This window comes from Solea solea, chromosome 19 (assembly GCF_958295425.1).
Source record: "Solea solea chromosome 19, fSolSol10.1, whole genome shotgun sequence".
Lineage (NCBI taxonomy): Eukaryota > Metazoa > Chordata > Actinopteri > Pleuronectiformes > Soleidae > Solea > Solea solea.
The window spans coordinates 22468782-22483168 of record NC_081152.1 but is presented as its reverse complement, the minus strand read 5'-3'; the positions used below and the strand labels follow the sequence as shown (position 1 = coordinate 22483168).

Here is a 14387-nt window from a genome sequence, read left to right as displayed (position 1 = left end):
TTAAAACCGGTTCAAACTGGTTCAAACTGGTTCAGGCTTGCTGCGCATGCGCACATGAGCAATCGACCGAGTTGGCCCAACTTAACTCAAAAATCTGCTCAAAGATTTACAAATTCTTGTTGAGCTGAGTGAATTTAATTTATAAATTGGAATGAGATCAACAATTGCTAGTTATCGTTTTTACAGTGTAGCTGTCTGTAAAGATGCAACACACATGACGATGAATGTAGCGTGAAAACACTCCACAATGTGTTCCTTCTTACTCATGGAGGCGCCGAACTCAATGGTCCTCAATTGGGAGCCCCTGCTCAACAAAACAAAACAATCACTCTATCGAGGAATCACTAGAAAAGCAAAAAGGCAAAAATAACAAATTATAATCACTCGCTGGGAGGAGACAAAACGGTTTGGGCAAAGTGTCAAATCAAAATCACTCTTCACGAGGAAAAACTCTGAAGGCTCAAAAAGGCAAAACAAAGTAGCAACTAAGAAATACAAAAACCTGACAGTAACATTTGTAGCATAGCTTTGTGGCAGGCTCCCCAGCAGTGTCCCGATCTGGTCCTCCTCTTCAATCACAGCACCTAATGCTCCCAGCTGATCGGTTTAAAGTTATGGATTCTCCTTCCTTCATTTCACATCTGAAATATGTCTTCTTTAGGAACAGCTTATTTGCAAGAGTCTCTCTTTCAGCGTGTCCCACGCTTCTTTTGGGGTCATACAGCTTGTTATCAGGTACAACTGGGATGTACTTACATTCAGCACCAAAACGGAAAATGCCTTTTCCTTACGTTTTTCCAATTCTGCTTGCACTTGTGCATTTGCACCAGCTGCTAAGTTGTCTGTGAAATCTAAAAAGTAGAAAAAGAAAACTGTTGACAATAAGTCGATTTAAGAAGATTTAAGGACGTCACGCATATTTTAGTGGACGAAATATTAAACCACTTTCATTTATCGCCTCGGTCCCTAAAAAAAACAAGCGGTCACTTTGAAATAAATAAATCAAATGAAGGTAAACAACATGCTTTTTTCCAAAGCTACAGGTGCGACTGCAGAGAGCCCTGATTTAAGCTCTAATTAGACAAAACATCCCATAAATCATGTGTATTTACACACAGCTGATGTAAAATAAACACGTTCACAATATATTTAATGTTTAAACACAGTTGTACAAGTGATAATGGTAGAATGTAGTGATGTGTGTGTGTGTGTGTGTGTGTGTTGTTCCAGTTTATCATTAATAATGAATGAAATCACAAAACAAATGAGTGATTAGTTTGAACTTTTATGTTATTATAATTAATATTTCTGTCTCACACTGAGAGACAGATGAGGACGAGAAGACAAACTATTGTCCTTGAATGTGACTCACCTGGAATACTCCATTGTGTCGTGTTTGGCTAACTGGTCACTGGGTTCTTCTTTTTCTCTGCTTATTAAAAACAGAAATGGACAAAGAGAAAATAAAAAGCACTCTATAATCTTTGCTCTTGTTTTATTCATGTAAAAGTAAAAAATCTTTTTTTTGTTTTTAATTCCATTGTTTAGTCTGTGATTTTATTCAGGTTTATGCAGTCTTCAGTAACAGCTTGTTAACTGTGGCCTTGAATATGGAGCGCTTCAAAAAAGCCCAGAGACAGAACACCACAGACATGTGGGAAAAACCTGGGGGAAGAGAAGCCATTGTCGGGTGTGGGCTTCAGCACCCACAGCGTGTTCAGAGGAGGAAGGAAGGGTCAGCTGGTGGTGGAAAATAAGGCTTTATTAACCATACCATACCACACCAACCATACCCCACTGCCACATCGGGTCTTTTATGTGTTATCGTGTTTGTGAGATAAATGTCCCAGCAGATATTTGGACATCAGTCACACTTGATGTGTTTAAACCACCAAAAAAAGAGGACACCCATTGGCTGAAAATCTCCTGGAGGGAGGACAGACGAGGAGGTCAAACAGCAGTGCTTCGTGCAGCTTAAATTTATATTATTTATTTATTTAGTGTGAGAGCTGGCAAGCTGTCACCATCATGTTGTTTGTATATTATTTACATTTTTATTATTATTATCATTCTTCTGTTCATTTTTCACTTCCACTTTTTTGATGGAACTAAAACATTTGACATGTGCTCCTAGTTTTCTTATTTATATATTTCATACATTTCATGATATTCTTTTGTATTCAAGTGTTTGGAGGGAAATGTCACGCATACACATGTACATACTGTACACGTATACTGTATGCCATACATCTACGTACAGTACATCGATACAGTCTTTTGTTCATAGATGTAAAGCATCATCATCATCTGCCCAATGCAGATTTGTGATTCATCATTGAATATGACTTTCATCCAGTCATCCACAGTCCACGATTGCTTTTCCTTAGCCCCTTGTAACCTTGTTTCTTTCTGTTTAGGTGTTAATGATCGTCTATCGTTTAGCTTTTCTGTGTAAATCCCATTTCCTTTAGGCGATAGGATTTACCTTCTTGAAGGAGTTTGATAATCCTCTCCTTTGTTTCAGTTGACATGTTGGAGCCATGATTCATGTCAATCCACTTGGTGCAACAGCTCTCCAAGGTGTGATCACTTTTTCTTGATTTCTTTTAGTGTTTCTTAGAGCCAGAAAGTTGCCATTTGAAATGACTTTAGTTTTGTGTCATGTCTGTGATCTGCTTTTTTTCTACAAAATAAAACAACTGAATGAACATCCTCCAAGACTGGTGACTCCATGATTTTTGCCAGGGGTTGTAGATGAGATACAGAACAGGAGGAGAGTTCCACTGGCTGCATGTGCTACACCTCTACTCCACTCCAGTGTCATTTAGACATTGTTAACTTAGTGAATGAAGTGTTTATTTTGACCAAAGCAGAGTTGATGATGTGTTGAAACAGTGATATACATGTATATATATGTATGGCCTTTATAATTCGTGTTGGTCTTAAATGGTACTGTTCTTTGAGATGATGGTGTTTGGTTAAAACAGGAGGAGAAAACAAGCTTCCTAAATTACAAACATATACAGGCAATGAATGTATGATGAAGTTCAGAGGACAGCTGTCTGTCTGCCAGCCGCTCACAGCATTTTAATATTCCATTATTAAAAAATGAGACCTTTAGCCTCATAGTCAGTCATGTTTTAGAATGTTCAACCATGTCATGACCATGTGTGTACTGTGTATATATGTATATATGTATACTGTGTCGCCTGGTGACGATGACAAGTAGATGACAATTACTTTGGCATTTTCTCACTACTGAAGACACAATGAACACTTTTACCTTGTGATTTTAGCAGCAAACTGTGTCATAGTGCCATTATGAACTGGGCCTCAATCTCTCATCTGTTTTTATGACATTTTTAACTCCTGTATATATGTTTTTGAACTGTTTACACGGACTGTAGATGACAGCCTGTGTTGTCAGTTGTTCAGTGATTCTTTTGCCTTTTCCTATGTAATACTTTGTGTTGCTCTTGTTGTGGTTTTCTTTTGAAAGGCACGGTCAAAGCTTTGCCTTCTGGACTAATGAGGCAGGAGACTTGATCCAGGGAAACCTTCAGCCAACATCTAGACTTCCAGAGGTGGATAGTAACGTGCTACATTTACTCCGTTACATATACTTGAGTAACTTTTTGGATGAATTGTAATTTTAGGAGTAGTTTTATTGCAACATACTTTTACTTGAGTATATATTTGAAGAAAGAACTGTACTTTTATGCAGTTCCATTTGGCTAAGTGACAGTCGTTACTTTATTTTTTAATATCTTTATTTTTTTAATTACATGCACAATCTATTTCTCTCCCTGTTGGCTATAGCTGACAAAATCTTACCAATCAAATGCAGCCAGTTGAGTCACATGACAAGTGTTGTCATGTGACTCCGTGCCGCGGCACCAGCTGTTCGCCGCAGATTTTGTCTCCAAGTGGACTAAATACACACCAGCAGCTCGTTGTTTACTGTGTCCGACACCGAGGCTCTGGTCTCCGGTTTCTGGTCTCCTGTCTCCGGGTTTCAGCTCTTAGTTGTTTCAGCTGTCAGCTGAGTGGCCTACAATACTTTTACCGTGCCGATGTAGCTGAATTGGATAATCCGAATTTATTGTACTTTTAGTTAAACGGTGATGTATTTAATTTCCCAAATAATTAATATATTATTGTTTTAGTTCAAAGGTTATTTATTTTATTTAGTTTCATTTGAAATATTATAATTTAACATATCTTCATTTGAACATTGCTGTTTTATACTTTATTGTGTCTATTTTGTACTGTTTGTGTTGCCTATCGCCCGATGTAGCAGAGATTGGCACAGCACCCCCCGCGACCCTCTGGTGGAGGACAAAGCGGTAGATGATGACTGACTGACTGACTTCTTACTCTTACTCGAGTAACTATTTTCATGAGTACTTTTACTTGAGTAATGTTTTTGGCTACTCCACCCACATCTGTCTAAGACAGAGTTGTCTCAGTGAGGACGCTCCAGCTCGTGTGCAGGCTGTTCATGACTCACTGAACTGCACAGGAAACTATATTTATATATGTATGTATATATATATACATATATATACTGTATATATGTATATATACAGGTGCTGTATATTTGTATATTTTTATTTTTCTCCATCTTCTTTTACATTTTTTGAATATTTTTATACTCTGTATAGATTTTAATTTGAGCTTTATATTTATATTTATACTATGTGCCTGGACTGTCTGTTTAAGTACAAATGGCAAATAAAAACTTTGAACCTAAAAAAAAACCTTGAACCTTGTTCATTCCTATGGAGTTGCTCAATATATGACTTCCTGATTTATTTCCTGGTTGTTTCCTGGTTATTTCCCATAGAGCATGTGCAGTAGTGTTACTCCCATAATGCCTCTGGGCTATGTGAACGATCCGTCCGCTTTGTTGACTTACTCGACGCGTCCATATACAGTGAAAGGCATGATGGGAGTACGCTACTGACGGGCTCAAGCGGATTTCATGAATACCGATGTCACGTTAGCTTCGGTCTTTAAACCATGGATTTGTAAATGAATGTGAAAACCAATGATAGTGAATACAGTAAAGTGAAAAGTATAATAATGTCATTACAGGTTAAAATGGTCAATTTAATGGTTCATTTAATTGACCGTGAATATTAGTTTATATGTGTTGTTACAGGAATGATGTTGTTTTATACTGTATGCTTATCATCAAATGTGTTGCTGTCACAGAACTCAGGGATTTTATATATTATTGTCCAAGAAAATAATGACAACATTAAGTACTTTTATGATGATTAAAAAAACAATTCCATTGAATATTAACCATGAATATGATTTTGGTCTCATTGTTATGCTTTGTATTTTGGTTTAAATTTCAAAGTTCACATTTCTAACTGTTTTTGTAGGTGGTTTACAAATAAAGCTAACTTATCGTTATAATTTTGCCTCTGGAACCACTCTTTGCTGTGCTCCTACACACCTGTGACGTCACTCTGGGAAATAAGATTTTTCTGCGCCGTTTATGGCCTTTAGGAAGGTTTTACAAATGTGAAACTACATGAATTAAAAATATAGAATATAAAGATCTATACATGTCTGTGTCCATGTCTCGAGGTGTCCTGTGAACAGTGTTATAGGCGTCTCTTTTACTATTGTGGTCAATGGGAAAACTGCTTTTTAAACTGCTTAAGTATTTATTGTTGCAGTACCACAAGTGGCCACCATGACAATATTGTCTTCAAGGCAGAGGGGGCGGAGCTCTATCCAGTTCTTATAATACATCCATGATATCAACACATGAAACTTTATCTTCCATTCAGCAGACAACAGCCCTTCAATAACATACAGAGTAGCCTAGCACCATCTACTGGCCATAGGCTGCTATAGCACACAAATGTCACTCAATCACCTTCAGTGTGGCCACAGGAGATTGAGCTCCATACAAGTAACATGAAGTGCAGATTTGATAAAACACCTTCTCTAACAGAAAACTGCTGCTGTGTTACAGTTTTCTCTCGTGTGATTGGTCACTGGACTGAACACAGATCCACATCAGACGTCCTCCAGGAAACAGGAAGGAGATTTTCAATCAACTGAGAGGTAACTCTTTAAAGTGCTTTCAATACGATTCTTTCAGTGGAGCAGTGATAAGTAAGTGAGGATAACTAATGACAACAACAAAGAGAAAACATGCTTTTTATAAATAATGTTTACAGTTTACAGTATAAAACAAGTTATTTCACTCAAATGAACTCTGTAAGTGTCTGTCTGTCTGTGTCGGCTCACAGACAGACAGACAGACAGTCTGTTTCTCTCTCAGAATGGCTGAAGTCCAGCAGATGAGTGATTGTGTGGAGGAAGACGAGGACAGAGCAGAGTCTCCAGGACCCAGCGGTCTGTCTGTGAAGGGTGACCGGTCTATGGGACACCCTCCAGGCTTCAGTCCTGAACCTGGAGCCTCAGAGACAAAGTAAGAGACGGGGTGTCCAGTGAAGCGTGGGAGCAGCAGATCATTCCAGGTGGCAGTAATGCACCTTTCAGCTGTTTGACCAACTGTCATGAAAACTTTGATTATGAAGAAACTTGCAATCAATGCACTTAGAACAAGACAACAACAACAACACACAAATGCAAAAAATAATAATAAATAAATGAAAATAATAATATGAACAAATACAAACAGAAGGTCGGGCTCATCTTATAGTGAATTAAATTAGAATCCGTGAAATGAATTACTAATAATTATCAAAGAGAGAAAATAAAGCTGACATGGACTTACTTAGTCATTTCAACTCATTCTTCATATTTCTGAAATAATGGACCAGAAGTTGTCACAGGCTTGGAGTCGCTGTCTGTCTGAAACTCGCTCCCAAAGTTTTTCCCTTCGACAATCGACAAAATAATTGTAATTATCTAACATTTGTCAGATTCTAAACGTTTGATACTACAATTATTATGTCGGATGTCGACGGGGAAAACTTGGGGAACGAGTTCCAGACAGACAGTGACGTCCGGTCCATTGAGCTGTCACTCCAAAGCTCAGTAGCCAATCAGCAGGCAGCTTCCTAAGGCCTGCCCACTAACAAAAAACCACGGCGCAAAGAACAAGTGTATTTTAAAACAATAAAATACCATATTTTTGAATGATTAAATTGATATTTTTTGCTTCGTGAAAAGTGTTGTTTGAAAATATTGACACAAATCTCATTCCATAGAGTCTGTGGTGCATTAAGAGTTCAAATAAGACTGTAGCAAAGTGAAAAATAAAGCTTTTTTGTATGTCATCATGTACATCTTCCTTCTCTTGACCTGTTTCCAGTGGTCAAGTGCCTCTTTAATGTTGGTTTGGTGTTAAAATATAGGTCATGTGATCCTGCGTAATCACTAAATCAGAAGCAGAAACCAGTTATGTAAGGATAGTAAGTCATTAAGTCAGTCATTCTGAGACCCCTGTACAAAACAGCACTCGCATCACGGCAATCCGTTTGTCAATGGCGGCAGCGGTTTCACTGTGGTGTAGCACAGCACAGAGGCTCCCGCATAATGATGAAGATTTCCATGGATATTTGCATGTATTGGAAAGTTGATACCTATTGTTATAACATTGGTTATGATGGAGGCTCTGTTGCAATTGGGCCATTACGTTAAGTGCACTGTAGCGGAGACTGGGGGGAGGGGGGGTGAACGGGCTGGATACAGTGAGTGTCCCATCCACGCAACGACGGTGAGGTAAATGTGTCCTTTCTGAATGATTTGACTGAAAGACGCAGGACTAACAGCATCACTGTGGAGGTCACACTGACACTGAGGCTGCTTTCTGATCCAAGTGTCTTTAAAGAGAACATCATCAGTGATGGATGTGAGGTTTGTGTTTGCAGAGGTCAGAACCAGAGACGGAGAGCAGAGTCTGCAGGACCCAGCGGTCTGTCTGTGAAGAGTGACTGGTCTATGGGACACCCTCCAGACTTCAGTCATGAACCTGGAGCCTCAGAGACAAAGTAAGAGACAGTTTGTCCTGTGAAGGAGTCCGATTCATAAAAGTGTAGGTTCATAACCAAACCTGAGTGTCCTCACAAAGACAGAAACACACACACACACACACACACATACACGTAAAATAATTGTGTGTGTGAGGAACTGATTCAGAATCTGATGAAACTGATCAACGAGTCAAACCATTGACAAGTCAGAGAGTAGGGCTGGGTAGCAATCAAAAATATCCGATACCGGTTACAACACGTAAACTTATATAACTTTCACTGTGTGCATATTAATGTCCCAGACATGTCAGTAATAAAGAAATGTCTTCACAGACACGTTTCCACCTGTCCCTGACATGTCAGTAATAAAGAAATGTCTTCACAGACACGTTTCCACCTGTCCCTGACATGTCAGTAATAAAGAAATGTCTTCACAGACACGTTTCCACCTGTCCCAGACATGTCAGTAATAAAGAAATGTCTTCACAGACACGTTTCCACCTGTCCCTGACATGTCAGTAATAAAGAAATGTCTTCACAGAGACAAGTTTGCTGTTTCTGTGGACGAGCACATGTCCTGCTGTCCTCTGTGTCAGGACGTCCTGAAGGATCCAGTCTCCACCAGCTGTGGTCACCGGTTCTGCAGACGCTGCATCTCCTCATACTGGGACCAGTCTGGTCCACCAGGAGACTCCTGCTGTCCCCAGTGTGGGAAAAGACCCAGGACAGGACGTGGAGCACAGAGCATCAGTGTACAGAGTAAGACTCATAAGGAGAGCACTAGCACACTTTAGAAATGGAAAAACAGGAGAAAAACAGTAAAAATGTTCCTCATGTTAACTTGATGATGGAGTTTAACTCGCTGCTGCCCCCTGCAGGTTGAAGAAATGAAGGTTTACCCTCATGTTGCTGCTTTTCTCTCATGATTGTTCTCTTGTATGCAGATGATACTCTTTCCTTTACAATCATCACAGTTCTTCTAGAATGATTCAGTCTTTCAGAATAAAGTTATTCAAGTCATTACAGTGAAAATGTAGTTTTTCATTTGACAACAAACAACATAAAACAACAACGTCACAGAAAAACATGACACTGATGAAAATAATCCTCAGCTGCTCACATTCTTTGTTTCTTGTCTTTCAGTCGATGTTGGTCTGCAGGAGGTTCTAGATGAACATAAGATCAGTCTGAGGAGGAGATTTGAACATGTGACTGAAGGAACTGATGCAAGAGGAAGTAGAACCCTCCTGAACAGGATCTTCACTGAGCTCTACATCACAGAGGGACAGAGTGAAGAGGTCAATACTCAATATGAGGTGATGCAGCTGGAGACGACCTCCAAGAAGAAGATGGTCCAGGACACTCCCATCAAGTGCTGTGACATCTTTAAAGCCTTACCTGACCAGCAGGGGCGCATCAGAGTCGTCCTGACCAACGGCGTCGCTGGTGTTGGAAAAACCTTCTCGGTGCAGAAGTTCACTCTGGACTGGGCCGAGGGTTTGGAAAACCAGGATGTGAATCTGCTGATTGTGCTTTCGTTCAGGGAGCTGAACCTGATCAGAGATCAGCAGCACAGTCTTCTCACGCTGCTCCATGTTTTCTATCCAATATTAGAGAAGGTCAGAGCAGAGAATCTCGCTGTCTGTAAACCTTTGTTCATCTTTGATGGCCTGGATGAAAGCAGACTCTCACTGGACTTCAGCAGCAGGATGCTGGTTTCTGACGTCACACACAGGTCATCAGTCAACGTGCTGCTGACCAACCTCATCCAGGGGAATCTGCTTCCCTCGGCTCTCGTCTGGATAACTTCTCGACCTGCAGCGGCCAATCAGATCCCCCCTACATGTGTTGACAGGGTAACAGAAGTACGAGGCTTCACTGACGACCAGACGGACGAGTACTTCAGGAAAAGATCCAGAACTGAAGATCTGTCCAGCAGAATCATCTCACGCATCAAGACCTCCAGGACCCTCCACATCATGTGTCAAATCCCAGTCTTCTGCTGGATCAGTGCAACAGTTCTGGAGCACATGTTGACCACAGAGCAGAGAGGAGAGCTGCCCAAGACCCTGAGAGACCTGTACTCACACTTCCTGCTGGTTCAGACAAAGAGGAAGAAGAACGAGTACGATAAAGGACGTGAGACGAGTCCACAGGAGCTGATGGAGGCCGACGGGGATGTTCTTCTGAAGCTGGGGAGGCTGGCCTTTGAACATCTGCAGAAAGGAGACATCATGTTCTACCAAGAAGACCTGGAGCGGTGTGGTCTTAGTGTGACAGAGGCCTCGGTGTACTCGGTTTGTACAGAGATCTTCAGAAGAGAGAGCGTGATCTTCCAGAAAACAGTCTACTGCTTTGTTCATCTGAGCGTTCAGGGGTTTCTGGCTGCAGTCTACATGTTCCACTGTTTCACCAACAGGAAGACAGAGGTACTGCAGGAATTCTTCAGACAAGAAGACAAAGACAGGGACTCAAACTGATTTAGCAGAAACTTCTCACTCGACGACTTCCTGAAAGAAGCCATGAAGAAATCACTTCAAAGTGAAAATGGTCACCTGGACCTATTTGTTCGCTTCCTTCATGGACTCTGTCTGGAGTCCAACCGTAGACTCTTAGGAGGTCTGCTGGGTCAGACTCAGAACAGTCCAGAAATCATCCAGAGTGTCATCAAGAACCTGAAGGAGATGAACACAGAGAACTTCTCACAGAAGCATCAACATCTTCCACTGTCTGACAGAGATGAACGACCAATCAGTGCATTAGGACATCCAAGAGTTCATGAAGTCAAAGAGCAGAGGGCAGGCACTCTCTGAGATCCACTGCTCAGCTCTGGCCTACATGCTGCAGATGTCTGAGGAGGTTCTGGATGAGTTGGACGTGAACAAGTACAACACATCACTCCAGGGAAAACTCAGACTGATTCCAGCTGTGAGGAACTGCAGGAAGGCTCGGTGAGTTCAGACATGATCAATACCATCATCAGTCAGTGATGATTATCAAATATTCTTCTCATTCTTCTCACATTGTGAGTCAGTTGTGTTGTTTTTCTGCTCATGTTTTAAATGATCAAAGTTCAAAGTGCAGATTTATCAGCTACTTGTGATTCTTGCTTTGAACTGAACGAAAACACTTATTTACTGTTAATGTTTCATTGTTAACTTTCTCTTCATGTGACTTTGATTCTTTTTGCTTTCACCTAAACCTGATTAGACTCCAACACGGGTCAAAGCAAACCCAAAGACCTGAGCAGAACCAGTCCGTGTTCAGATCCAGAGAAGTGTGCTGACGTTACATTAAGACACAGAGTAGTCGAGTGACGTTAGCTGGTTAATAACCATCAGCTGTGAAGTCGGTGCTGATCGGGTCTGTGTCTCTGGGCCGGGTCAGACCAACGTGTCTGAGTTTGACATGAGTCCAGGTCCCAGGTGTGTTCCACACACTCAGACTGTGGACATGATGGACACCTCACTGTGACTCCATGTTCACATGAAAGATGTTTCATGTCAAACACAACAAGAGAAGATGTTGATGAAAATGTCAACAAGTCTTCTCCTGTGTGTTGTTTTTCTAGAATCACAGACTGGATCATTGTGAACTCTCAGAGACTCCGTGTGAAGTCCTGGTCTCAGCTCTGAACACATGATCAAACACTGACTGGTTTCAAGCAGCAACTTCTCATCTTTTATTCTTTATTCAGGTTGAGTCGCTGCAGATTGTCAGAGATCAGCTGTTCTTCTCTGGTCTCAGTTCTGAAGTCTAACTCCTCCCACCTGAGAGACCTGGACCTGAGTGGGAACCATCTACGGGATTCAGCAGTGAAGCCTCTGTGTGATCTTGTGCAGAGTCCAGACTACAGACTGGAGACTGTGAGGTGAGTAGAGTGTTAGAGTCAGTGTTGTTCTAATCACAGTCAGAGCAAAGATCCAGTGTTTCCTCAGTGAAGCTGTGAGAGCAGAATAGTGACAGGCTTCATGGTTGGACACAAAGACACAGAGAGACAACAGTCGGCCAATCAGACGAGCCACGAGCTGCTGGTGATCATGTGATCACAGACTCGAGCCGAGCGCCTGACATGATGATGTTGTAGTTTGACTTTATCACTGATGATGTGAGTTTGGTGTGTCTGCAGTCTGCTCTACACACACACACGTCTGTGGTTTGGCTTTTTGGACACAGTTCTTCCATGAAGACCACTTGTGGTCACACGTGTCTAGACAGATTTCTTCTGCCAGTTGTGAGCTGATGACACTGCTGGACATTTAAAAAGGGAAGTAAGCAGGACGTGTCTTTCATCTGCCACACCAAGTGTCCTTGGCCGTCCACCGCGTCCACGATGGTCAACGTCGCCCGTGTCTTTGTGCTTCTTCCAAAGATGTTGAACGGCACACGTTGAAACCTCCGTCTGCTCTGAAGTCTTTGCTGATGTCGCTCAACGACCTTGTGTCTTGTTGCTCTTGTCAGTGTCGCCATAGTGTTTGACCTGTGACATGAAAACGTCTCCCACAACCTCACCTTGGTAGCAGAGTGTGGCTGTTGCTCATCCACTGTTCAGTCTTATTGGTGAATCAAACACCTGACTCTAATCCTACAGAAGAACTGATGCTGGTCTGAAGGCAGAGGGCGCTCACACCAGCTATTGTATACATTCAAAAATACACAGTTACTCTATGATGACATCATCTAAACTATTAGTGTTTGGTGAATGAGTGAATGTAAAGTAAAGTGATGAATGTGAAGCAGCTCTGAACTGGACTGAAGTCTCTGCTGCTTCACTGACTCACTGCTGTGACTCTGACTCTTCTCCTCTGTCGTCTTCTCTCAACAGGTGGAAGAAGAAGAAGTGATGATGATGATGATGATGATGATGATGATCTTCATCCTGAGTCCTGCTCTGTGACGCAGCTTCAGCAGATCTGGAACAAACATCATCTGAAGGACAAAGGTTTTTCTGTGACGTCACTTTTAACGTGGTCAGCTCGGTCCTGTCGTCCTGAACCTGTGACATTGTTGAGGAATTTTGGATTATTTGAAGAATGCTGGATTATTAGTTAAGGAATGCTGGATTAATCAGAGATGTTCACCCATGTCATCATTTATCTATTCATTTTCCTTCTGTCTTTGTTTTAAAGTTTGTATTCTGTCCATAATGTTGTGTGTGTGTGACTGTCATATGATACTGTTCCACATGGAGTTGAAATGTGTTGAAACATGTGTTCATGTGTTCACATGTTCATGTGTTCACATATTGTTTTGAATATAAGAAATCTGAAATTTAAATTAAAAAAATAATTAAAGAAATTAAAAAACTTTCTTTTTGCAACCAGCAGAGTCGCCCCCTGCTGGTTAAGTACTACTTCCATATTACTCCCTTCTTAACCGGAAGACTTCATCCATTTTCTCCAAGTAGGTCTAGCTGCAGACCAGGGCCGGCCCGAGTCTTTAGGGGGCCCTAAGCAGAATTTAATTTGGGAGCCCCTCCTCCAACTATGCAGAGTCACCTGTGCTTGACGATAATTGACACGTCACACTAGAATGTTACATTATCAACTGCATTAATACAGACTGATTATGAACTACTCTTCCTCTGGGCACAGATGCATAAGGACCTCCCTATTTGTTCAAGAGTGGGTGCATACAGGAAGAAGGGGTCTGGGGCTCCTCCCCCAGAACATTTTGAATCTGGTAGATGTGATTTCCTATATTCTGGTGCATTTTTGATAGCTGGAGAAGGGCAATACATAAATGTGTTCAGACTTTTTGACTAATTAAGGAAGTGACTTGGGCTTCAGGGCCCCTTGACCTCTTGGGCCCAGTCGGCTCATTCTTTAATCCATCCTAGCTCACATGCCAACAATGTTTTGGGGCTCCCCTCTAGACTTGTGGCCCTTGGTAGACCCCTGTATTAATATAGTCACTATTTACACCAAACCAGACACCTTTTAACCTTAGAGGGCACTGAGATCACTCATTTATTTTAAACTTTCATATTCAAAGTAAAGCACTAAGTATGGTTCACTGAAGTTAAATCAAAAATTCATTCATTCATTCATTCATTCAATAATGTCACTTGTTATTTAATATGTTTAAAAACAAACCAAAAAACCCCAAACACTCGATTGGGGGCCCCCTTGTGGCCAGGAGGCCCTTAGTTCACTTATGCCTCAGGCCGGCTCTGCTGCAGACCATGGTTATAAGAAAAGGATAGAGCTCCGCCCCCTCTGCCTTGAAGACAGTTTTGTCATGGTGGCCACTCGTGGTACTGCAACAACAAATACTCATGCGGCCCAAAAAGCAATTTCCCCATTGAGCACAATAGTAAAAGAGATGCCTGTAAAAGTGTCCACAGGACATCTGGAGACATGGACACAGACATGTATAGATCTTTCTATTCTATATTTTTAATTCATGGAGTTTTATATT

At 41.4% G+C, this 14387-nt stretch overlaps 1 pseudogene; it reads left to right on the top strand.

Annotated features, from left to right (window-relative positions):
* Positions 1 to 6344: 6344 nt before the first annotated feature.
* LOC131446002 (NLR family CARD domain-containing protein 3-like) lies at positions 6345 to 11894 on the top strand (annotated as a pseudogene).
* Positions 11895 to 14387: the final 2493 nt, after the last annotated feature.